The sequence below is a fragment of the Mesoplodon mirus genome (genome assembly GCF_964341445.2).
Source record: "Mesoplodon mirus genome assembly, chromosome: X".
Classification (NCBI taxonomy): Eukaryota; Metazoa; Chordata; class Mammalia; order Artiodactyla; family Ziphiidae; genus Mesoplodon; species Mesoplodon mirus.
The window spans coordinates 117,732,628-117,760,089 of NC_138981.1; positions in this window are offsets into that span (position 1 = coordinate 117,732,628).

Here is a 27,462-nt window from a genome sequence, read left to right on the forward strand (position 1 = left end):
TGTTGTTGAGCTTTCTCGTACATGTACAATTTCTAACGAGAAAATGTTAGAAAATATTCTGATGAGGAAAACAATTTTTGCATGATAATTTCTGAGCAGAAATCATTGATTTCAATGATACTCACTTTAATTTTACCATTTTAGACAGAGCACGGTAAAAAGAGTAGAAAAAATTCTTCCTGACAACTCAGAATTTGTTAATCATGAAACTGAATTATGATGTATAAAAATTTTTTTTACTTAAGTCAGCTCCTTTATTCCCCATCCTTTCAGTGTGATGCTTTTGAAATAAATGAAAAAACCCACAATTTTTAAAATTCCTAAATAACAAACAAACACACAATATCAAATATCTTTAAATTTTACGTTAGAGTACATCTGGAAACTTAACATCTAGGGCACAAATTCCCTCTTTTTTGTACAGAAGTTATTTACTACCATTTTTTTAAGCTGGAGAAGTCCTTAGAGACTTTTTGTTAGCAGATCAGGAAATGTGGGTTTGGAGAGCTTAATAAACAAGTCAAAATTCAAAAAGCTAGTTATAGGCAGACTCTGGATTTGAACCCACATCTCTTCACTCTCATTTTTGTCTCTTTCAGACAAGATTCTGTAATAAGAAAGAGTAATGGGTACACATAGATATATGTTCTCACAATATATGTTATGTTTCTTTTTTCTGATTATAAAAGTGATCATTGTAGGGCTTCCCTGGTGGCGCAGTGGTTGAGAGTCCGCCTGCCGATGCAGGGGACACAGGTTCGTGCCCCGGTCCGGGAAGATCCCACACGCCGCGGAGCGGCTAGGCCTGTGAGCCATGGCCGCTGAGCCTGCGCATCTGGAGCCTGTGCTCTGCAATGGGAGAGGCCACAACAGTGAGAGGCCCGTGTACAGCAAAAAAAAAAAAAAAAAAAAAAAAAGTGATCATTGTAAAAAGATTCAAACAACAGCCAAGTGCAGAAAGTAGAGTGAATTCTGACCTTCTAATCCAGTCAAAGGCCAGGTATTTCACATAGATCAAAAGGAAGATAAATCACCTTAGTATAGCTTAGAGCTTAAAGCTGGGAAAAGTCTAATTTTTTGAACTTGTGCTTCTTTCCCATACCATAGGAAAGCATTCATTCAAAGTCTGTCATTACTGCAGACCCAAATTTAGCAAGTTATGACCATGATATTGCTACTCTTGAAGGAAGACATCACACAGAGCAGTTTTGCAAAATGTTGTGAAATTGAGTGCTATGGAAACAGGACACCACCCGATTCCTCTTTGGAACACATGAGGTAATCATTTGAATTATACCTTTGCAAAGGCATGTTAGAATGCATTTTTAGATCTCTGTTTGAAACAGTGATTAACATGACCCTTTTTGGGGAGGCTTGATCTGCTTGTCAGCTGCCTGGAAACACAACAGGCTCTAAGAAAGGGTTTATTATACAAGTAATACAACCCCGAAGGCAAGGTGCATGCAGAAAGAAAAAAGAGATTTTTTTCTGTCCTGGTGCATCTCAGATATTTATTAATCGAGATGGCATTTGCAGCGACAAATCCCATTTCCCCTTTCACACGCCCTCTGGCTGGCATATGATGATAGCATTAGAGCTGATGCTACTTGGCTGATCATGCATTGCTGATCACCATTCACGGCAACAAGAAGAGACAAAAGAGAAGCCCAAGCAGTCCCCAGAGCACTAATGTGAGGGTGAAATTGTGCATTTGAAACGTTTTAAAATTTCATCCCATTTCTAAACAATAACAAAATGTATTAGTTTCCTTTTATTCTTATATGTTGTTAGATGGGATGCAGTCCATTATTTATGAACCACTTGGAAAGCTGCTCCTCCCATCTCTCTATCCCCCTCCCACCTCTGTCTTCCAGTCCCCATCCTAAGTACTGCTCTGTCTTATTTAATAATCTTCCTTTTGTTCTACCCTATGCTTCTAGTTTAAATATGATAGAGTTACATGAGTGGTCACATTAGTAATATCAGCTGCCAGAAAAAAAGAGAAAAGAGCTAAAATCCTTATTTATAAATAATATTTGCATTCTGTGGGTTTCTCATGGTTTTACTAAACATTCATTGCTTCATGTTTAGAATTCATTTGACTTCATTTAGAATTCATTGCTTGACATAATAAGGTGCTATATAAAAGAGACGATTAGACATTTTTCCTAATTACCAGTTTTACTCTTTAAAGAGACAGATAAAATATTTATGGGGAAGAGTGTGAGTTTATTGACAGCTTCTAGACCCACTTCCTCATTGACTGGAGTTTCTGTTAAAGGGTCGTAAAAGTACTGTCTTAAGAAAGTTCTGAAAAGATCTCTGTAGCTGCTACGAGGAGTCAAGACGTTCATGAGAAAATGAGAAAATATCTAGTATGTAGTGCCGTCTTGGGTACTCTGCTAGTTTCTATGCAACAATTACATTATAGCCTCATTTTTTTTTTTTTTTTTTTTTTTTTTTTTTTGCAGTACGCGGGCCTCTCACTGCTGTGGCCTCTCCCGTTGCGGAGCACAGGCTCTGGATGCGCAGGCTCAGCGGCCATGGCTCACAGGCCCAGCCGCTCCACGGCATGTGGGATCTTCCCGGACCGGGGCACGAACCCATGTCCCCTGCATCGGCAGGTGGACTCTCAACCACTGCGCCACCAGGGAAGCCGTATAGCCTCATTTTAATATTGAATTAAGTCACGATAAGAAGGAAATTTAAATATAAACACTGGGACTCAGAAAATGACACCTGCTCTTCTTTTCCTAAAAGCTAGGCATTGTTCTAGGCAATGCAGCAGCAAACAAAATGGACAAAACCTCTGCTCTCACGGAGCTTACATTCTAGTGAAAAAATGCTAATTGAATGGACTCAATAATATAAATGTAGGTATGTGACTGATATTATTACCGATTTAATGATGAGAAAACTGGAGGCTGCCTCCATGCTAGGACAGTTTATGTACAATCCTCTAAAGACATTTGATTCATCACTCTCACATGGATTTGATGCTAATATAAGTGATTTGGGATACGTCTCTAACAAGACTTGCACACCAGGTTACATAATTTAGATGAGAGAGATGTGGGAGGGGTAATTCAGTTGCAAAACATATGCATTGTTACCAGCTTATTTCCTTCTTGTATATTTCATCCAATGACTGACTGCTCATGAGCAAATGGCATCTGGCTAAAGAATTGGAATTTTCTGGGTATGTTCAACATCAAGTTACAGGGACTTCCCTGGTGGCGCAGCGGTTAAGAATCCACCTGCCAATGCAGGGGACACGGGTTCAAGCCCTGGTCCAGGAAGATCCCACATGCCACGGAGCAACTAAGCCCATGCGCCACAACTACTGAGCCTGCGTGCCTAGAGCCCATGCTCCACAACAAGAGAAGCCACCACAATGAGAAGCCCGTGCACCGCAACGAAGAGTAGCCCCCGCTTGCCGCAACTAGAGAAAGCCCGTGCGCAGCAACGAAGACCCAACGCAGCCAAAAATAAATAAATTCATTACCAAAAAATGATCAAGTTACACATTTAGAGACTTCTTTTCTAAATCTCTTCACTTGTGTCATCTACAGGCTTGAGGGAAAAAATGATACCTTTTGCAGTAAAAGATAGAGTAATAGAGAGAAGACAGTCTTAATCAGGAGATAGAGGTTCTTGTCTTGGTACTTTTCACATGCTGCGTCTCCTTTCTGGGCCACAATTTCTCCATCTGTAAAATCAGGAGTTTGACAGATGATCCCTAATAGCCCTTCCAACTAATACATTCCATGCTTCAATGACTCGATGAGCTAGGGTCATATAGATGATCCTTCCCAGACTACAAATACAGAGTTTAACTTCTTACTTTAAATTATATTCTTTCTTGGAATCTATTTAAACACTTTCTTTAAAGCTAAAAAGACATATAAGCAGTCCAGAAGAGCTATTTTATTTGATTCTCAAAGTTCCAAGTAAAATAAAATAATCTTTAAAAATAACAATCAAGGGGCTTCCCAGGTGGCGCAGTGGTTGAGAGTCCGCCTGCCAATGCAGGGGACACGGGTTCGTGCCCCAGTCCGGGAAGATCCCACATGCCGCGGAGCGGCTGGGCCCATGAGCCATGGCTGCTGAGCCTGTGCGTCTGGAGCCTGTGCTCTGCAACGGGAGAGGCCACAGCAGTGAGAGGCCTGCGTACCGCAAAAAAAAAAAAAAAAAAAAAAATCAAGAGTTTTATGTATAAAGATGGAGTTCATTTCTGATCACTGTTCCAATCCTATAAATTCTTATATACTTTAACATGGAAGACTTCTTTTGAATTTAATGGAAATAAGTCAGTAATACAGTGTGCCCAGAATAGTTAGCCATATGGTTTCATATCAAATAATTTTGTGAATATTAATACAGAATAATAATCAACATGTTCATAGCACTCTGTTCATATTCACAAGACCCATCACCTATCGAGTGATATCAATATCTCTGGCAATGTGCTAAGCTCCTCACATACTTCAAGTCTATACGTATACCTCAAGTCACTATACCTCATACCTCAAGTTGCTATAACACTGAGATTTAGATTGTATGGTGCGTATATTTGCAAATGAGTAAACAGATATACACAAGTTAAGTAATTTGATAAGGTCACATACCCAGTAAGTGGTAGAGGCTGGATTCAAACCTAGGGCTCTGTGATTGCAAAAGTCTAATGCTTTTATCTATGACCTCATTTGATCCCCACAACAACCATGTGAGATAGGTAAGGCATGATAAGCCTCACTTTGTAGATGAGAAAACCAAGTCTGAGAGTTTACATGACTTGCCTCAAATCAGAAAGCTACTAAGTAGTGGAGCAAGGGCTACAGCTTGATGACAAGTATGCAATCATGTGAAAGCTTCCATTTTGTTCTTTTATATTAAGCAAACATTTGTGAGAACAATTAAAATATTGTGCCTATTCATGATATCAACCATGAGAGTGTTTTAGATTTTGGAGCAGTGGTTCAAATAAATAGATTTAGGCTATAAACTTAATTTACACAGGACATTGTTTGTTATAATTTTTCTATCAATCAAGACATTTTGAGGGAACCTCTATGTCCAGCATTCTTCTGGCATCTAACGTGAGTACAGAAAAAGGTATAACACAGTATCTATCCTCAAGGAGTTCGTAATTTAGCTAGTATCTTACTCTGCTCCAGCTGCTATAACAAAATACCATAGACTGGGTGGCTTAAACAACAGAAATTTATTTCTCACAGTTCTGGAGGCTGGGAAGATCAAGATCAATGTGCTGGCAGATTTGGTATCTGATAAGGTCCCTCCTTCTGGTTTGCAGACAGATGCCTTCTCACTGTGTGCTCATGTGGCCTTTATCTGGTGGGTGTTCCTGGAGAGAGATTTCTCTCTCTTCCTCTTTTTATAAGGGTCCGACTCTCATGACCTAATCTAAATCTAATTACCTACCAAAGGCCCCACTTCTAAATACCAACAAATTAGGACCTAAGGCTTAAACACATGAATTTCAGGCAGGGGGCACAAACAGCCTGAAACATTCTGTCTCTGCCCCGCCAAAATTCATGTCATTCTTACACGCAAAATATATGCATTTCATCTCAACAGTCCCCCAAATCTTAACTCATTCCAGCATGAACTCTAACGTCTAAAGTCCAACGTCTCATCTAAATATCATCTTGGTACGATTCACCCTGAGACAAAATTCTTCTCCAGCTATGAACCTGTGAAACAAGATATGTAAAATACAGTGATGGGACAGACATGGGATAGACACTTACATTCCAGAAGGAAGGAAGAAAGGGATGCTAGGTCCCAAGCAAGTCCAAAACCTTGTAAGGGAAATTCCATGAGACCTTAAGTCTTGAGAATTATTCTCTTTGGTCTAATGCTCTGCCCTCTAAGACCACTGGGGTGGCAATGTCACCCCCATGGCTCAGCAGAACACTGCCCATACTGAGAGTCACTGCAGGGGCCTTGTTGCTGAGGTACTTGGGGAGGGTCATTCTGGCCTGCCAATCTGGAGAGGTGGTCCCACCCTTTGAAACCTAGGAGGAACTGGCCCTGTTCCCCAGCCTGTGGTGGGAGCAGCAGCCCTGATGATCTCTGGATGGCCTTTGGTGTCATTCTTCCCTTTTCATAATGGGAACAGGGGTCCAGGAGGAGCTGGGGTTCTCTTAGATTATATCCTTCTTTTCCATCCCCATAGCTATGGCCTTAGTCCAGAACTGTGTCACCTCACTCCTGGACTCCCACAATGCGCTGCCAGCTAGTATGGCTTTCCCTCTAGGTCATCCTCCAGGCCACAGCTAGACTATACTCCCAAAACACCAATCTCAGATACCTGCTCAAGGATCTACAGTTGCTGCCCAGGATGAAGTACAAACTCCTTAGTGTGAATTTATAGACCAGCTCTGTCCAATAGGAATATAAGGCTAACTGCATATGTATCTCTAAATTTTCTAGCAGCCATATTTTAAACAGTAAGAAGAAACAGGTGAAATTAATGTTAATAATATATATTTACATTCTTTTTTTAATGCTATGTCTTCAAAATCTAGTATGTATTTTGCACTTAGAGCACATCTCAATTTGGACTTTTAGCATTTCCAATGGTCAGTAGCCACATGTGGCTAGTGATGACTCTATTACACAGTGCAGATATTGACATTCAGATTTTGGCTGTTGTCTTACTAATATCCTTTTTCTGGTCCAGAATTCAGTTTTGGAACCCACATTGCTTTTGGTTGGTGAAGGGAATTAGGATTTGCTACTCCAGATTATGCTGCTTTGACATAAGGATTATTTTGAGCTGAAGGCAACTGAGAATCAACAAGTGCTGGAAGAGTTTTCTGCCCTCTCTTTATCTGCCTAAAAGCAGGGCATAAATTTCCCATCGTGAAGGTGTCCCCCTCTCCTGTATCAGTAAGAGAGCAACTCATCACCAGAGATGAAAAGTTGACACTGAGATGAATCTGCATAGACAAACCTTACTAAAATAACCCTTATCTTCCGTTAATTTCCCCATATATTTCCTAGGCACTTCTCCACAATTTATTGTTCCTTAAAGACCAACCCCCCTTTCCTTTGTTAAAATGGTATATAATTCCCAGTGCCTAGCCACTTCTTTGAGTTTAATTTCTTTTCCACGAACTCCCATGCATGTAAAATATTAGTAAAAATTGTATGCCTTTTCTCTTGTTAACTTGTCTTTTGTTAGTTTAATTCACAGACCCCCAAGGAGTAACTTAAGAGGATATAGGAAAACTTTTTCTACCTTGACATTGTCATGTCTCCTTAGTCTCCAATCTGGGACAGATAAATTAACTTCTGAGTTAACTAAGGCAATGCAGCTTGGGGCTTAGAGGTAATTATAGATAAAACCCTGGAGTGCAGGTAAGAGGAAAGAATCTACATTAATAACCTACAGAATTTGGTATAGTCTATGTGAGTAAAAACTAGTTAACTTTGTTATTAACAGTGACTTTTTGGACACCTGTAGTACATTTTAAAATGACTTGTATATGTAAATTAGGGATTGAATTCAACACTAATAAAATCAGATTTTATTTTTTAGTTGAAATAATCATTTGAAATAGTTGAGGGAAATGACCAGATTTGATCTTGGGTGGCCTCGGCCTGCAGCGGCTTGAAGCAGGGTTTCGGTTCCTGGCCAGTGATTGAGGTCAGGTTGCAGCAGTGAGAGCACTGAATCCTAGCCACTAGACCAGTGGTCAGTGACAAGGCCCTGGCCCTATGGCTTTGCAGAAAAAGAATTCCCACAAAGACAGAAAGTAGTGAAACAAGTAAAGTATTTATTAGGGAAAAAAGAAGTACAGTACGTGTGGATAGACACATGGGCAGGCTCAGAGAGAGTTGCACCCTCGTGGCAGTTTGAATCACTTTTATGGGTCATTTCTTCCAGGTTTTCTTTGGCCAATCATTTTGGCCTGGTTCAAAGTCCATATTTGGTATATCTAAGGATTTTCCCATGTGTGCGTGCGCATCTCTTAGCCAAGATGGATTCTACTGAAGAGGCCTATGGGTAGTGAGCATCAGTTGGCATCAGTTAGCATCACTCCCCTTTTGACCTCCAAGGAGCCTTTCTGCATATGTGTATTCGGGGAGGTCTCCTGACTTCCTCGAATGAGGAATATGTGGTCTCTTATCTTCTATTTGGGCAGGGCCCAGCCTCCTCTCTCAATAGTCCTGTTATTCCTGTCTCTGGAGTATCGGTCCACAAGGAATAAACTCAAACCATTTGCCCCGGGGGCCATCTGTCTCCTGCCTCAGATTTATGGTTACAAATATCATTTTCTCCTCCTCTTCTCTGCCTCTTTTCTACTTTTGCCTTTCCTTCATTTTTTTTTTTTTTTTTTTTTTTGCGGTATGCGGGCCTCTCACTGCTGTGGCCTCTCCCGTTGCGGAGCACAGGCTCCGGATGCGCAGGCCCAGCGGCCATGGCTCACGGGCCCAGCCGCTCCGCAGCATATGGGATCCTCCCAGACCGGGGCACGAACCCGTATCCCCTGCATCGGCAGGCGGACTCTCAACCACTGCGCCACCAGTGAGGCCCCCTTCATTTTTCTTGTCTGCTGAATCCTCCGTCTTTCTTCTTTATGCTGACCGTTTGGCCAGTTGTTCAAATTTTATTGACCACCTACAATTTAGCTGCTTCTTTGTCCTTTAGAAATAGTTATAACAGTGAGTGAAATGTCTTAATTATCCCATTATATTCTTAGATAAATAATTACTAGGAAGTTAACTCAAGGTATATGGATATTTTGGTTTGTGCAAACTCATGAAAGATGTTGCTGTCATTTGTTTTATATTGCATTACAAACATTTATAGAAAATACTGTTCAGATTCTTGAATACCCATATCTATCTTCCTAAATTATACATATCTTCAGGTTTGTTAAAATACCTCAAGCACTAGAATTAATTTAAATGGCAGGTCCTAATTGACAGGGATGATTTAGTGAAATTTCTTTAAACTGCCTTTTTTTCAGGGGAGGAAGCTTGACTTTACTCTGAAATTTACCCTTGTCTCTTTGAAAAAAAGTTTAGCGAGAAAGACTTGATGTCAGTTAACAAAAAATGGCTGAAAATTTGCATACTTTTGCCAATGGAATAAATGAACAAAGTTTGCAATTGAAAAGGCACTTTACACCTTTTGTTGTTTTGGCCCATAGAAATCCTATTATACTTCAAGCACAGCTCTAAGGAATGTGCAAATAAGTATTGATTAGATCAATGACATGTCTTTGTAGTTTCTTTTATGAGTGTATTTAAAACTGAATATTCAAACCTTCATTCATATATCACACACCTATCTCACCGGTACATTTATATCCTAGTATGTTTAATTGCTAAAGATTGTTTTCCAGATGAAGGTCCTAAATGCACTGAAACCTAGGCTACAGAGTCAGCAATGTCCTGCCAAGGTGTTTGCGATTTAAGGGGCCACTGACTTTAAGCCCTTTACTATTTGAAATTATTGTCTGTTACCTACCACAAATGGTGAATGCATTCAAAGGAATTCATGGAAAGATATTCCACAAAAGCAGTTTATTTTAGTTAGCGGATTGAAGCTGCACAAAAGAGCTTCATAAAATGTGATCAGACTGTGTGAAAATATAAGAGTTGAGTTTCCAAAAACATTCACAATCTAGATGGGAGGTTTTTTATAGGCCTCTGTGATATATGCCTGCTTTCTGCCTAACTTCTATTAGTCTTTTTGATCCAGAGGAAATGTCCTGCATATGTATTGACAGTTCAGCCTTGATCATTTTAAACTGCACCTTTACAGGCAGAGCTGAGACAATCAATCTAGTTAGAAGCTTGATCCAAATTCGCACAGATAAGACATTTTAGGCAAAACTACAGAATGTTTTGGTAAGCACTATGTGACAAATCATACTTCAGGGGACTATATCTCTATCGTTTATCTATCTATCCATCCATCCATCTCTCTATCTAATGTTTCCTACTTCACATGCCTCTTGACAACAAATACAAGGTTTTTTCTAGTATAAAACTATATGCAGTATGCATTAAATAGACCACAGTTGGGTATTTCTCCTGTTTTACTAGTTATTTTGGATTTCAAATTAACATTTTCCTTTATGAAGTAGAAAGGAGAATTCTAAGAACTTTTCTAATGGTGATTTCTATTATTGTCTTCTGTAAAAATCCAGAGTAATAAACCCTACTAGTAACTGTAACATATTTTCTTGTGCAAAATGTAATGGAAAAATGTGATGTGAAAAAGTAAAGCAACAGAGAACATAATGCATCTTTAACAGAATTTAAAGGTAGATCTCATTGGTTAATATCATATGCTTGAATGTCACATTGAAAAGCTTTCTGAGGAGTAAATACCAAAATAAAATATTGTACTATTTGATAAATAAGTTGAATTGAAAAAAGTTAAGACAAACCACATATAAATATATATGTTCAAGTATTGCCTATAGGGTTATTTTAGTTAGAATGATTATACACATTCAGTCTGAAATAATAAAATTATATTGCAACATCATTACAGTGAATCATTTTATAGTTCTTTACTCTGGGAAAGAAATTGCATTCCCAGCTGTTTCTCAACTCCTGTAATTTAAAGAAGTAAACCTTTTGTTCTTAAAACTTACTTAGTTCCTTCTAATTCTGTTGATGGACATCCATTTCTACTGCCTTATTTTATGTTAATATCTAACAAAGGAATGCTGTTAGCCTCCTGCCAGTAAAGGCCCCACCTCCTTTGTTGGTGGGGTGGAGAGGAGGGGGTTCTCTTTTAGCCTCTTTTACTTTACAGAAGACTTTAAACTTCCTCTCTCTACAACTAGTCAAGAAGAGAATTTCTGCATGAGCTAAAAATTCCTAGGAAAAGGCTATAGCCCCCAAGTGTGGAAGGTGGTTCTTAGCTGTCAATTCCCTTTTGTTATTCGCTCAAATGGAATTATGAAATGTTCGTGGCTTTGTAGGGCAGAACGCATTTCTCCCGAGCAAATGCAAATGCATTAGGTGTGCCCAGGTAATTTGAAATGCTCATGCTGGCAGCTTTTCTGCATGAGTAAAGCTGTTTAATTAATGCATTTTCCCCTTCCTTCTGATTAGTTGATTCTGATTTTCTTTGAATAAATTAAACTCTCTGTAATATGCTTCCTATAGCTTCTTGGGCTACCCAAAGCCTGATACCTCCCACCAGGAGGGCAGATGGAAAGAAATGAAATGATTCCTCTGCATATTTCTCACAGAGATTTTTCTCCTATACAAAAGACTCTGATTTTTCTTGTAATATGGCTCGGATGAGAGATGTGTTCAAAGAGGATCTTAGGGTTCTGTTGATGTTGCTCATTGATAATAGTCCTTCCAACTTGAACCCCGGAAGTGGGTGGTGGTTCCGTTTAGTTTTGTTTTATTGAGATTTGGGGAGTAAACATTCAGTGAGGTAGGAAAGAAGTGGCCTAAACACTTGCCCTCATGACAGTGCTCATATTAACTGTCACTGCTTAGTACTCATGCCAGCTTCTATACTTGGCGTAGGGTTAAAATTTTTTTGTAAGAGTTACAGGTTTCTAAAGGAAACGTTTGATTTGTGAAAATAATTTATTTGCATCAGAAAGGCAGAGTGGCCTGGATTAGGGAAAGACTGTGTTTAAAACCCTAACTCTGCCACTAACCAGTTTCGGTCAAATCAAGGTCTTGTAGCAGACCTAATCTCTTAAGTGGGACCCTCCCAGCCCTTATATCCTCAATAGCCTTACAAGATATATACACATATCAGGCATCTTACCAAGAGTTGATATAAGGTCCCAAACTGCTGTCCCATCTTAGGTTTTTGCTTCTATAACCACAAGGGAAATCCCTAAAGAGCATGCCCTCCTTCTCCTTGCCCCGCTGCATTTGGACACACTGCAGAGGCAATGCAATCATGTTCTTGAGAAAATTGTTATTAAGCATGACAGTAGTCTCAAGATCACTAGCTGGTATTTTGTAGCTTTTTTCTCCTAGATACTTGAGACTTGTAGTCAGTCTTTTAGATCGATTTTTGTGTATTTATGTCTTTAACAGACTCCTTGGTTTCATTTTTAAGACTCTTGTCAAGGAACATCAGAACTGAAAGCCAATGCTACCATTACAATCAGATTCTCTATTTTTTTTATTAATATCTTCTACCCACCTCCATTGTTCACTTAATACATCCAGTAACTCTAGCTCAGGGCTAATTGACACGACTGATTTGCAGAAAGAGGTATAGCTTACTTTACACTCCAAAGGTGTTGGAGAAGTTCTGTATGATTAAGGATAGGTCAAGAGGGGAACAATATTTTTACACTTACTCTTATAATTATGTTAAGATCCTTTATGTTATGAATGGTTTTCCTTGAGGTCTCTTACCACTCAAAGTAGTTAATGAGTAAGTGTAGTAGTGTTTAAAGTAGACTAGTTTGATTAAGTAGACAACCCACTCCTTAATCTAGTATTTTGCAATGTGTATCCAGCTGTTTTCTTCTTAAATTTTTATTTTGAAAGAGTTCCAAACTTACAGGAAAGTTGCAAGAATAGTACATACAGCTCCATATACTTTTCATTTAGATTCACCAATTATTCAGTTTGCTTTATCATTCTCTATTTTTTATTATTATTATTTTTGGTTGTGCTGCGGGCTTGCGGGATCTTAGCTCCCCAACCAGGGATTGAACCTGCATCCACAGCTGTGAAAGTGCCGAGTCCTAACCACTGGCCCGCCAGGGAACTCCCTCATTCTCTCTTTAAATAAAAATATATTTTATTATTTTTTCCTAACTAATCTTGAGTAAGTTACAAATATGATATGCCCATTGCCCCCAGAATAGTTCAGTGTGTATTTCCTAAAAGACAAAGGTACTCTTCTGTATAATTAGTGCTACCATCAAAATCAGGAAATTGATATTTTTACAATACTTCCATCTAATCCACAGATTCAATTTGTTTATTTGGTGTTTTTTGTTTTGTTTTTATTGAAGTATAGTTGCTTTACAATGTTGTGTTAGTTTCAGGCATACCACAGACTCTACTTGAATTTCACCTATGGTCCAATAATGTCTTTTATTTTTTTTTATTTTTATTTTTTTGCGGTATGTGGGCCTCTCGCTGCTGTGGCCTCTCCCATTTCGGAGCACAGGCTCCAGACGCACAGGCTCAGCGGCCATGGCTCACGGGCCCAGCCGCTCCGTGGCCTGTGGGATCTTCCCAGACTGGGGCATGAACCCGTGTCCCCTGCATCGGCAGGCGGACTCTCAACCACTGTGCCACCAGGAAACCCCAATAATATCTTTTGTAGCAATCGATTAGTCAATAAATAAAATATATTTTTTCTTCTGGTCCAGGATGCAATCCAGGATCATGCATTACATTTAGCTGTCACATCTTTTCAGTTCTGTTCAATCTAGAACATTTTCTCAGTTTTTCCTTGTCTTTCATGACCTAGACATTTTTAGAGTACAGTTCAGTGGTTTTATAGACTGTCCCTCAATTTGGGTCTGTCTGATATTTCCTTATGCGTAGATCCACTTTTGCATTTTTTGGCAAAAATATAACAGAAGTAACGTGCTTTTCTCAGTTTATCCTATCAGGAGGTACATTGAATTGTCCCATTACTAGTGATGTTAACTTTAATCACTAATTAAGGTGATATCCATTAGATTTCTTCACTAAAAAGTTACTATTTTCCCTTTGTTATAAATAAGTATTTTGTGAGGCAATACTTTGAGACTATGTAGATATACTGTTCCAATGGTGATTTTCTAATTCTACCATTTATTTGTTAGCATTCTACTGTAAGGAACAACTTTCCTTTCTTCCCTATTTATTTATAAAAATATGGTATAAAATTTCTTCCCTATTTACTTATAAAAATATGGTATAAAATATGAATTTCTATTTTACAAACTGGGTTATAATATGTTACCATCATTACTTATTTTGACGTTCAAATTATATCAGATCTGGTCAATGAGAAGCACCTCAGGTTGGTGCCTGTGTCCTTTTGACATGCCCTCATCATTTTGGGGATGCTTTCTTACTTTCTGGCATAATTAGATATCCCAGACTCAACTTGTCCTTTTCCCTTTCCCAGGTCTACAATCAGCCATTTCTCTCCATTTATTGGAGAATGCTATTTAAAGCACCAAGATCTGGGAACTAGGTGTGTTCATTGCCGCTTGGTTGTTAAGGTTTCTAGGCCCCCTCAGTGGACAGAGATAAGAAATTTTATATTTTATATATACAATAAGCAGATTTACCATAAATAGCAGATTTACTATAAAGCATCATTTACACGGTCCCTCCCAAGGCAATGTGTACATGTGGTCTTATGTTTTGCAAAATGTGAAAATAGTTAAGACATTGTCCCTCCATTTCGACTTCCTCTCCATCATACCTGCCTTCTTGTAGAGTGGCATTTGAGTGGCTGCAGGTATTTTGGGGGTTGGGATAAGAGGAAGGTGAAGTGGGGATACATTTTTTAAAGAATTTTACTGAGGTCTAATTGACATACAGAAAGCTATCCATATTTAATATGTACAACTTGATGAGTTTGGAGATAAGTATATGCCCATGAAACCATCACCACAATCTATGCCATAAACATATTCCTCACCTCCAAAAGTTTCCTCCTCCTTCTTTCTTTATTTAAGATGATGACAACGATGATGATGATGATAAAAACACTTAATGTAAGATCTACCATAGCAAATTTTTCAGTGTACAGTATGGTATTTTTTTTTTTTTTTTTTTTTTGCGGTATGCGGGCCTCTCACTGTTGTGGCCTCCCCCGTTGCGGAGCACAGGCTCCGGATGCGCAGGCCCAGCAGCCATGGCTCACGGGCCCAGCCGCTCCGCGGCATATGGGATCCTCCCAGACCGGGGCACGAACCCGTATCCCCTGCATCGGCAGGCAGACTCTCAACCACTGAGCCACCAGGGAGGCCCTACAGTATGGTATTTTTAGCACTAGACATTATGCTGTACAGTTGATCTCTAGGACTTATTCATTTTATATGACTGAAACTTTGTGGAAGTGGGGATACATTTAGTTGGGATTAATGGAATATATTTATGCCATTTGTAGTCTCCAGGGGTTATAATTATAACTACCTATAAAGGGTAGGAATAGCTTGCTTTACCACTCACTGTGCCATCTCACGTGGTGCCATGGCATGGAAGTGCAGGCCCCGAAATAATATCATGATATTGAATGTGTCTCATGGTGCCGATCACTGGAAGTATGTGGTTCATGCAGGAGAGACGAGACTGAAATCTACAGAGCTAGAAGCTAGTCTGTAGAAAATTCTTCCAAATCTTACAGGTCGGATATGAGAGAAACTTGAGAGTTTTCATGCTATTTTCATTTAAAAACTATAAGTTTACATGATATTAATAATGAAGATTTGTGTTGGTGAAAGAAACTTTTTTCAAAACTATCAATAATAATAAAAACAAAATTTAATCAATCATGCTAGAGGAAAGATTGAATTATCTTTCTATTTTCCCTATGGAAATTTATATTACAAAATCGTTGTCATATGGAAAGATCATCAAAGAGTATGCAGCTTTAAAAGTGGGAAAATGTAGATATGTCAGGCAGTTAATTAATATAAATACTATATTACTTTTATGGATTTTGTAATGTTTGTGCTATTTCAGCTTTTAAAAATTTATGATTTGTTGTGATTTCTAGATTCTAAGTAAATATTTATTTTATTACTTAATTTTGTATTTACATTCTTTTGTACTCTTTTTCTTAAAGATAGTACTACAAATTGTATAAACCTTAAGACCCAGAAAACCTGGATCCACATCTGACAACATGGCAGGTGGTAGGCATTCAATAGATATTTGTTGAGTGAGTGAATGAATGAATGAGTCAAAAGCATATTTTTATGCAGTCTTCCAGGGCACAGAAGGCATTGGAAGAAATGCCAATCAGTTAGCAGCTGGGTAAGCGTGGTGACAACTAGAGGCAGAGGGAGTCCCAGCTTGAGATCTCTGGTGGGTGGGGAACTGTACCAAAGTAGAAGTCACTGCCTCCTCGCCACCTCGTTAAGAGGCTGAGGAGGTATGGTCTGAGTTAGGTGAGAAGTGGGGAATGATTTGCAGGGGTACTCAGTGGGGGAGGAGGGGATCCGTGCTCTGGATCCATTCCCTCATCCTGGATATTATCTCTACCTTTGGTAATGAGGTTTCTAGCAGCAAAATGTGGGTCTGGCACATCGTTTCTTTGTTACTAGAGATATTACCATATGACTCTTTTCAAATAGTAAATTACACTAAGAGGACATCCATTTCTAGTTATTTGCAGTTTCAGTAGAGAAAAATAAAGGCCAAAAAATTTGCACTGTTCTAAGATCACAGAGGTAGGAGAAAAGCTAGTGATAATTTGGAAAATAGACTCATAAACCATTGTCTTTTTTATTTGCAATTAAACCACACCTCTGATAATATTGAGGACAATAATAATTTGATTTGGGTTTTGATCTTTTCAAAGCCAGTCATGTTTGCCTCTATTTTTTCAGGTGAATTGTTTGGAGTATTTAAAGTCCTCAAGGGGAAAACAAGAACAAAAAATTAGGCAAAAGCCTTGCATCTTCATTATCGATCACTTAATTTTTCAAATATCCATAAATGTGAAGTAGTCCACAAACAATCAGCCTTTATCCAGACATAGTGAAGACAAAGAAAATGTTGTCTTCCATAGAAGGTAAAATGCAAGGTTGCACAGGATAAGACATTATGTTTCACTAACTAATTGTAATTTTTGCATAAAATGAATCCATGAAATCATCATATATGTATTACTTAACACTAGGTTATCAATCACTGTGCATTTTTTAAATGATAAAAATGCTTCATTAGGACAATTGGAATAAATATAATGAACATAGTTATCTCCCTTTTACATTTGAAATATGTATAAGTGAAAAGATGATATAAAAATATCCAGGACAATTTTGATAAAAGAAAACCCATCCATAATCCCTGCAACCTATGAGTAATATTTTAATTTTTGTCTATTATCTTTGAAGACTTTTTATCCATATGCATAAATTTATACATCATTGCAGTCATTAGGTAACTGTTATTTTATAGTTTGAATTTTTCATTCTGTGTTAAATATACATGCTACCATGTTTCCACAGTCTTCAAAATGATCTTATTAATGGCTGTGTAACCTCCCAGTGAGTAAATGTATCCTTCTTTATTAAGTCATTCTCCTGTTGTCATGACTGGTAGGTAATGTGAGCTGTCAGGATGGTGTGTCCCCTTCTCCTGGGGAAGGAGGAGAGGAGGATGGGAAGGGAAAAATTGAACATAGTGAGAAAATTATTATATTATGACTTGAATCGATTTCTCCCCATTATAAAAGTAATACATGGTAATTATGGAAAACCTAGGAAATCTCAGTGTATATTAATAGGAAAATAAAAATCACCTATAATGTGGCTGCTTGGTGGTCATCCTAGCTCCAACAGAAAGAATGGTTAAGTCTTGATTATTCAGGAGCTGATATATTTCGGACCATCACTTTTCAGTTTTTTCTAATTTTTGACAAATATAAGCCACAGGAGGAAAAAAAAACAATCTTGTCATTTTTTAGACGTATTTCATTTGGACCCCAGTGTCCCCCAGTCTTATCTCCAGGTGTTTGGGATGGGCTTTGAATATTTCCAGAAATTGCAACCACTCCCAAAGCATGAATATTTGCTAACCATTAAGAGGAACGAGAAAAGAAAATAGAAAGCCATAATAATTCTTGGGAGAGAGGGGCATTAATTCTGAAAAAAAAACATTTTTTTTTTAAAAAAGTTAAAACTACTGGATTTATAGTTGGAATAGAGTGCAACTTCCTGGGACTTCCCTGCTGGGCCACTGGTTAAGACTCCACGCTCCCAATGCAGGGGGTCCAGGTTCGATCCCTGGTTGGGGAACTAAGATCCCACATACCACAATTAAGCCCATGCACCACAACTACTGAGCCCACGCGCCACAACTAGAGAAGCCCACATGCCGCAACGAAGAGCCCGTGTGCCACAGCGAAGACCCAGCACAGGCTAAATAATAAATAAATAAATTAATTAAAAAAATAAAGTGGAGATAACAAAAAAATTAAAAATTGCTAAAAAAAGATTGCAACTTCCTAAAAGGACCCCATTGAAGAGGACAATCCTCTTTTATTTTGTTTAATTTATTTTTAAATTTTAATTTATTTTAATTTTTTATACAGCAGGTTATTTGTTATCTATTTTATATAAATTAGTGTATATATGTCAATCCCAATCTCCCAATTCATCCCACCACCACCCCCCAGCTTTCCCTCCTTTGTGTCCATACTTTTGTTCTCTACATCTGTGCCTCTATTTCTGTCTTGCAAACTGGTTCATCTGTACCATTTTTCTAGATTCCACATATATGCATTAATATATGATATTTATTTTTCTCTTTCTGACTTACTTCACTGTATGACAGTCTCTAGGTCCATCCACGTCTCTACAAATGACCCAATTTCGTTCCTTTTTATGGCTGAGTAATATTCCATTGTATATGTGTACCACATCTTCTTTATCCATTTGTCTGTCGATGGGCATTTAGATTGCTTCCATGACCCGGCTATTGTAAATAGTGGTGCAATGAACACTGGGGTACATGTGTCTTTTTGAATTATGGTTTTCTCTGGGTATATGCCCAGTAGTGGGATGGCTGGGTCATATGGTAATTCTATTTTTAGTTTTTTAAGGAACCTCCATACTGTCCCCCATAGTGGCTATATCAATTTACATTCCCACCAACAGTGTAGGAGGGTTCCCTTTTCTCCACAACCTCTCCAGCATTTATTGTTTGTAGATTTTCTGATGATGCCCATTCTAACTGGTGTGAGGTGATACCTCACTGTAGTTTAGATTTGCATTTCTCTAATAATTAGCGATGTCAAGCATCTTTTCATGTGCCTTTTGGCCATCTATATGTCTTCTTTGGAGAAATGTCTATTTAGATCTTCCCCCCATTTTTTGACTGGAGGATGATGCTCTTTTAGATGGTTGAGTTGTTGTATATACCTTATGAGCAAAACTTACCCTTCAGCTTTTCAATGCAAGTCTCTCCTTAAGGGTGGGCAAAGAATTTTTATGAACTGTTGGCATTTGGATGGAACGTTTCTTCATTTTGTGCGGTTCATCGCAGGGCATTTAGTGCTGGCCTCTGTCCACTAAAGCTAGAAGTGTCCCTTGTTCTGACAAAAGTGCCCTCTCCCCATTTCCACAAGTCCCCTCAGGATAGGTGGGGTCAACTTTGATTGAGGACTACAGCTTTTGTTGAGGACTACAGCTTTGGTTTCTAAAAGTACTAGAAAAGATACACCTATCTTGATGGGCAGCTGTAAACTGAGCAAGTTCTAATCTTTTCAACAAATAATCTTGTCTGCAGTAGAGGGATCATGGCAAACCACAATCTGATCATGAGCTAAAAATCAGATAAATCCATCACTGAATGAACAAGAAGTGGAGATCTGAAGCTTATTTTATTTAGCACTGGAAAGACCTTTACCTTAGAGTAGTATCTTACTATTAATAATGCTTTGTAGTTCAGGAAGCCCCTCCAACCCTGTTATTTGTTTTAATTTGGGCTGCATCCCTGTAAATTAAGGACATTTATTATCTGAATTTTACAGACCAAAAACTGAGGCTCAGGAATCCCAAGGTCATACAGGTAGGAAGAGATAAAGCTGGGACTAGAATCTGGGTGTTCAAATTCCTAGGCAGTGCCTGATTTATCACATGACTCTTCACCATACTGGTTCTGGAAAATATGGAGAGAGGGCAGTAGAGTAGGCACAAAGATAAAAATAAGGGCAAGAAAATATGGCCAGGAGGCTGAGGACCATTAAACCAAGAGAAGAAAAACTTAGGGAGCAAATTCTTTAGGAGCTTTAGCAACGAGAAGTGAATGTTAAGTGAATCTTTTCCATTTTGACTAATGGTGTACTCAAAAGCAATGGAATGGAACTGTAAAAAGACAAAACAAAAATAAAACATACAGCCACGTTTGATATTCATAAAGTAATTTTGGACAGGGAAGAGTATTCAACACTGGATAAGGTACCAAGAGAAATTGGGGAATTTCCTTAGATGATTTCAAGCCCAGCAAGGTGTGGGTAGCTCATGATCACATGCATCCCATTGGTGCGAGAGGTGCTTATTGAAGTTTTCAGCGTCTCTCACAGAACCGCACCATCTGGGAAGTGTGACTCTCACCCACTGAAATTTTATTTCTCTTTCCAACTCTGTGATGAGTAAAGAGCCTGAAAGTGGCGATGTGCTGCTGCAGGTCCCAGCTCAACACTAGAGTCCAGAGTGAGAGTGGAGCTGTGGGGATGACATGATACCCTTGGTGGAGGGGAAGAAGGACCTCCAGGTAGCCCTACAGTGTTTGGCCTGGGAAGGGGGAAATAATTGACCCTTTCTCCTGTATTCTCTCCTTACACTTTACTATAGGGGGAACTTGACTTGAAAGTGCTGGAAGCCCAGTTTTTTCATTATATACCTGCCAAGAGGATTCACCTAAAAACTGACAGGAAGCAGCTCATAACCTATGAATTACTGTAACCGTTGCAGCCAGGTGGAACATTCTTTCCTCTTGCCTCATTATGTAAATCCTAACCTGCAAAGTGGTGTGTGCATTCTTCTACTGTGAGGCATCAGAAGCTTTGATCGGTTTCTCAGAGGTCTGAGACTCAAAAAACGTATTTTCAAAAGCACTTGAAAGTTTGTATAGCTAACCACTAAAGAAAAGCAAATAAGAAGTGAGAAAAATAGCAAACACAGGGAAACTACAAAATGACAAAAATCTCTAGAAGTCCCCACACCTGCCCTTGCCTTTCTTACAGGTAACCAGAAGGCCTGAAGCCCCTCTCAGTGTTCACCTGCCTTCCCTAGCTCTCCACATTTCTCTAGGAAGTTTAGCCTGTCACTTTTATATTTCATGTTTTTATTCTAATTTTTGCTGGGTGGCTTCAGATTTTGCACGAACTTACTCATTAGGTTCTTAAAATGCTATTTGTAATTATGAAGCATTTCAAACATTCAAACTATATATAATATACCAGACACTTACACACTCCCCAGGGTAAAACAGACGTTAACATTAAAGACTATCCCTTTTTGTAAAGAAACAGAATGGCACAAACATATTTCCCATTCTTTCCCTCCCTAGAGGTAACCACCAATCAGGAAATTGGTGAGCATCATTCTTATGTATGTTTCCTGTATATGCCTGTGTCTCCACAAAACAGTAGAGCTCCAGACTGTTTTCTATAGTGGCTGCACTAATTTACATCCCTACCAACAGTGTATGAGGGAGAACAGAAAGAATCAGGAAGTTTTTACCGCTGCTTCTGCTGTCTCTTAACACCTATGAAGCTGGTGACTGAGCAGGAGAATGGAATTTCTCAGTCATTATTGTTTCACATATTTCTTCTGTTGCTTTCTTTTTTCTCTTTCTGGTATTCTTATTATGTGTGTGTTACACCTTTTCTAGTTGTCCCACAGTCCTTGTATATTCTGTTCCTTTTTTTTTTTTTCACTGTTTGTTCTGTTTGCTTTTCAGTTTTGGAGGTTTCTACTGAGATAGCCTTAAGCTCAGAGATTCTTTCCTGAGCTGTGTCCAGTCTACTAAAAAACTCATCAAACGTACTCCACATTTCTTTCAGTGTTTTTGATCCCTTGAATTTCTTCTTGGTTCTCTCTTATGATTTCCATCTCTCTGCTTGCATTCTCTACCTAATCTTGCATGCTACTTTATCCATTGGGGCTCTTAGCATATTAATCGTAGTTGTTCTAAATTCCTGGTCTGATAATTCCAACATCCCTGCCATGTTAGGTTCTTGTGCTTGCTTTGTTTCTTCAAATTGTGTTTTCTGCCTTTTGGTATGCCTTGTGATTTTTTCTCGATTGCCAGGCATGATGTACTGGGTAAAAGGAACTGATATAAACAAGCCTTCAGTAATGTGGTGCTAAGGTGTGGGGGAAGGGCAACTATTCTTTTGTCCCATGATAAGGCCTCAGTCCTTCAATGAGTCTATGCCTCTGGACTGAATTTCACAGGAGATTCTTAGATTTTTCTCCTGTCCTAGGTGGAACAGAATGGCTACAGTGGGCTAGAGTTGGGTATTTCCCTTCTCCCACCTGGAAGGCTAGAACCAGCTGGAGTTGAATATGTCCCTTCCCCCAGGTCAGTTAGGCTCTGATAATACTCCACCAGATTAGGCCCCGGTTAACTAGTTTCTTTTGACGATAGGCCTTATTAAGAACAGATTACTATGGAAACAACTCAAATGTCCATCAAATGATGAATGGATAAACAAAATGTCTATTCAGTGGAATATTATTCAGCAATAAAAAGTTACAAAGTACTGATTCATACTACCATATGGATGATCCTTGAAAACATTATGCTAAGTGAAAGAATCCAGTCATAGAAGGTCACAGATTGAATGATTCCAGTTGTAAGAATTGTCCAGAATAGGGAAATCCGCAGAGACAGAAAGTAAATTAGTGGTGGCCTATTGCTGGGGAGCTTGGGGGGAAATGGGGAGTGACTTCTCATTAGTACTGTGTTTCATTTTAGGGTGATGAATATGTTCTAGAATTGATTGGGTTTGATTGTACAACTTTATGAATATTCAACAAAACATTGGATTGTAAACTTGAAATTATGAATTGTACGGTATGTGAGCTATATCTCAATAAAGCTGTTTCCAAGAATGCAAAATATAAATTAAGTGTGACTTTTGGGGATTACCTTGTGACCAGCATTTCAAGCTATGGTGAAACCAGACCACTGGTGCAATCTGGCCAGTTGCATGGCTGCCAAATTAGTTTGGGCATATAAAAGAGTTGGAGAAATACTGAATTTGGTGACCACTCCAGAATTTCTACGTAGAAGAGGCTCTGGGAAGGGATCTTGTTGGAAGGGACTAAAATATTAGATTTGAGACTGTGTTTACATAGCCTGCAGATTTTTTTTTCATAGATTCTGTGTTTCTTTATGGTGGCATTGAAGGGATGCTGGCTTTTTAGAGGTTATAGGAAGGAGATTAGACCTCTTTCCACCCCCAGCTGCTGTTTGCCTTCACTGTCACCTGACCTCTAAACTGGGAGTTGGAATGTAAACTTTGTCATGGTAGAGACTGTCTGACTCGTTCACCACTATATCTCTTGTGCCTGCCATGTAACATGTTTGAAATAAATGCTTATTGAATGAATAAATGATGCTATCACTTCTTAGAAGTGATGATGAAAAGAATGATGCAGTTGTGGGAGCTCCAATAAATTGCTCATCCTATTTTTGAAAAAAAGTTGAGCAAAAAGATGAAGAAGTGCCAGTTAGAGACTATAATGTCACCTTTATTACCATTAACTAATGGTTAAGTTAGAGAACATAGCTTATATCGGAAGGCATGTAGCACCATGAACGCTTAACCTCAGACCTAGATATACTTACCGTGCTAGATTGTTGCAGTTATGGCCCCAATTTGTTCATACCTTCCTGGGCAGTCCCTTCCCGCACTTAACTCTAGGCTCAGCCTAGAGTTTCTTTGGTCAATAGAACATTAGAAAATATGACACAGGCAGTTACTTGGAAAAACTCTTGCACATTGAAGCTTTCCCTTTCTACTGCTGGGAAACCTTTTATCACTGTGAGAACAATCTCATGCTAGACTCTTGAAGAGTGAGAGATCATGTGGACAAAGGCTCCAGCTGTACCAGTTATCTAAGCTGTCCCAGATGAGACCCCAGACATGTGAGTGAAGCTATAGTAGACCATCTAGACCCAGCTGAGCCAACCTCCCTGTCCCACCCCTCTAGGTGGTCACAAAGCACCAAGCTGATCTCCCTGTGCTATGTGGCTGCTTCCCACTAGCTAGCTCTTTTACATTTGGTAGTGTATATATGTCCATGCCACTCTCTCACTTTGTCCCAGCTTACCCTTCCCCCTCCCCATATCCTCAAGTCCATTCTCTAGTAGGTCTGCATCTTTATTCCCGTCTTGCCCCTAGGTTCTTCTGACCATTTTCTTTTTTTCTTTTTTAGATTCCATATATATGTGTTAGCATACAGTGTTTGTTTTTCTCTTTCTGACTTACTTCACTCTGTATGACAGTCTCTAGGTTCATCCACCTCACTACAAATAACTCAATTTTGTTTCTTTTTATGGCTGAGTAATATTCCATTGTATATATGTGCCACATCTTCTTTATCCATTCATCCAATGATGGACACTTAGGTTGCTTCCATGTCCTGGCTATTGTAAATAGAGCTGTAGTGAACATTTTGGTACATGACTCCTTTTGAATTATGGTTTTCTCAGAGTATATGTCCAGTAGAAAAACCCACATATATTTTGTCACTTGGGTTCTGGTAGAATAGAGAAGCATATAAATTGGGTTAGCATTTAGTATAATTCCTGAATATGTTTTAAAATGGCTGAGGACACATAATATCCTCTGTAGAATTCACCTGTTATGCCAAATCCCCAAATAAATTGTTGCTATTGGAAGTGACTTGAGAGTGTGGGAGTCTTAACCAGACATCTATACAAATTTTTAATAAAAAAATAATAGAATTCTGTAATTTTTGTGCAAATTGGAAATGACTTTGCCATCTTGATGGATCTCACTGTATAGTTGACTGAGTTCTGTAGCTTGTTTGAAGATGATCTTTTTTTTTTTTTTTTTTTTTTTTTTTTTGTGGTACACGGGCCTCTCACTGCTGTGGCCTCTCCCGTTGCGGAGCACAGGCTCCGGACACGCAGGCCCAGTGGCCATGGCTCATGGGCCCAGCCGCTCCACGGCATGTGGGATCCTCCCAGTCCGGGGCACGAACCCGTGTCCCCTGCATCAGCAGGCGGACTCTCAACCACTGTGCCACCAGGGAAGCCCTGAAGATGATCTTTTAAACCCTATGATTAGGGTTTTATTTACCTTAGGTCATATGTCACATGCACTTTATTTACTACTAGCACTCCTGTGTGGGTAGCTCCCAGTCAGAGGGACTCTGTGAGCAGAAGACCAAGAATTTCTGTGGAGATAAAGGTCATAATTCATCTAACGGACCTTTCATGGGTATTTACTACATTTAAGGCACTGTGCTAGATTCTGGGAGATACAAAGATGGTGGGAAATTGTTTTTATATTAAAGGAGCTGGCAGGCTGGTTCAGAATATAAAACATGTTTATAAACTACTATAGCACTAAGGTAAAAGTAGTTAAGTGATTAAAGTAGTTAAAAGGAGAGTTACAAATAACTGAAGCCATCTACATATGCTCAGGAGGCAGCGTACCACACATCCATGTTATCTCTGAAAAATTCAAAGTAACACCTATTTCACCTGTATGACAGTGCCTCTTTCTCTCTAGAAAGTGTCACTGTTAGTATAGTAAGTATATGATCACTCATAAAAACAGATAAACAGCCAAATGAATTAGAGCGCTGAACAACCATATTATGATTTCCTGGTAAAAGAAATAAAGTAGCAGCAAAAAGCAATTGTACAAAAAAAAGTTGCATTTCTATACACTAACAATGACCAATCCAGAAAGGAAATTAAGAAAAAAATTCCATTTATAATAGTATCAAAAAGAATAAAGTTCTAAGGAATAAGTTTAACCAAAGGGAAGACTTGTACACTGAAAACTACAAAACACTTCTGAAAATAACTAAAGAAGACCTAAATAAAGGGAAAGCTACCTTGTATTCTCAGATTGGAAGACTTATTAGGATGACAGTATTATCCAAAGTGATCTACAGATTGAATATAATCTCTACCAAAATTCCAACAGTTTTTTGCAGAAATAGAAAAAACCATCATAAAATTCATAGGGACTTTCAAGGGAACCTGAATAGCCAGGGTCAAAGAGGAACAAAGTTGGAAGACTCACACTTTTTGATTAAAAACTTACTACAAAGCAATAGCAAACAAAACAGTATGGAACTGGCATAAGGACAGATAAACAGACTACTGGAATAGAATAGAGGGCCAAGAAATAAGTCCTCACCCCTATATGGTCAATAGAATTTTGTAAAGGGTGCCAAGGCCATTCAATGGGGAAAGGACAGTCTTTTCAACAAATGGTACTGGGAAAACTGGATATCCACATGCAAAAGAATGAATTTGGACCCTTACCTTACACCATATACAAAAATTAACTCAAAGTGGATCAAAGACCTAAATATAAGAACTAAAACTTTAGAAACACTTAGAAGAAAACATAGGGGTAATTCCTCAGGTACTTGGATTTGACAGTGGATTCTTACATATGACACCAAAAGCATGAGCAACAGAAGAAAACTTAGATAAACTGGACTTCAACAAAATTGAAATCTTTTGTTCATCAAAGAACATTATCAACACGGTGGATAGATAACCCACAAAACAGGAGAAACCATTTGCAAATCATATATCTGATAAGGGAGACAAAAACAACAAAAAACAAACAACCCAATTCAAAATGAGCAAAGAACCTGAAAAGACACTCCCCCTTATGAAGACATACAAATGGTCAATAAGTACATGAAAAGATGCTCAACATCATTAGTCATTAAGGGAGTACAAATAAAAATCAAAATGAGATACCATTTCACATCCATTAGGATAACTATTATTTTTAAAAATGGAAAATAACAGTTGTTGGGGAGATTGTAGAGAAATTAGAACCCCTGTGCACTGCTGGCAGGAATGTGAAATATTGCAGCTACTGTGGAAAAAAGTTTGGCAGTTCATCAAAAATGTAAGCATAGGATTACCGTATAATCCAGTAATTCTACTCCTAGGTCTATACCCAAAAGAATTTAAAGCAGATGCTCAAACAGATATTTGTACACCACTGTTCATAGCAGCATTATTCACAATAGCCAAAAGGTGGAAGCAACCTGTGTCCATCAATAGATGAATGTGTATAGTCTGGCTGATAATATTTGTTGAATGTGGCAGGTTTGCTGCTAAGTTTTCTCATTTTTTGTTGTCTCTCAAATTAGATAGTGAAATCCTGAATTGAGCTCACAGCAGAAGTTCGAGGAATATATATTGGTTGATTCCAACATTAAACTAAAACAATTTAGGATTGTCTGTTGCTTTGTTTTCTTTTCCTCTTCTTCTTGTAGTCAGTGTGTAGGTAACTAAGAAATTACTGTGAAATTTAAACTTTTTGTCTGCTCTTCCCTTAATGAGAAATATCTTTCCTAAATTTGATCGCAATCATTTGTGTTATTTCTTTTTTGTTGTTGTTGTTGTTGTTGTTTTTGCGGTACGTGGGCCTCTAACTGTTGTGGCCTCTCCCGTTGCAGAGCACAGGCTCCGGACGCGCAGGCTCAGCGGCCATGGCTCACGGGCCTAGCTGCTCCGCGGCATGTGGGACCCTCCTGGACCGGGGCACGA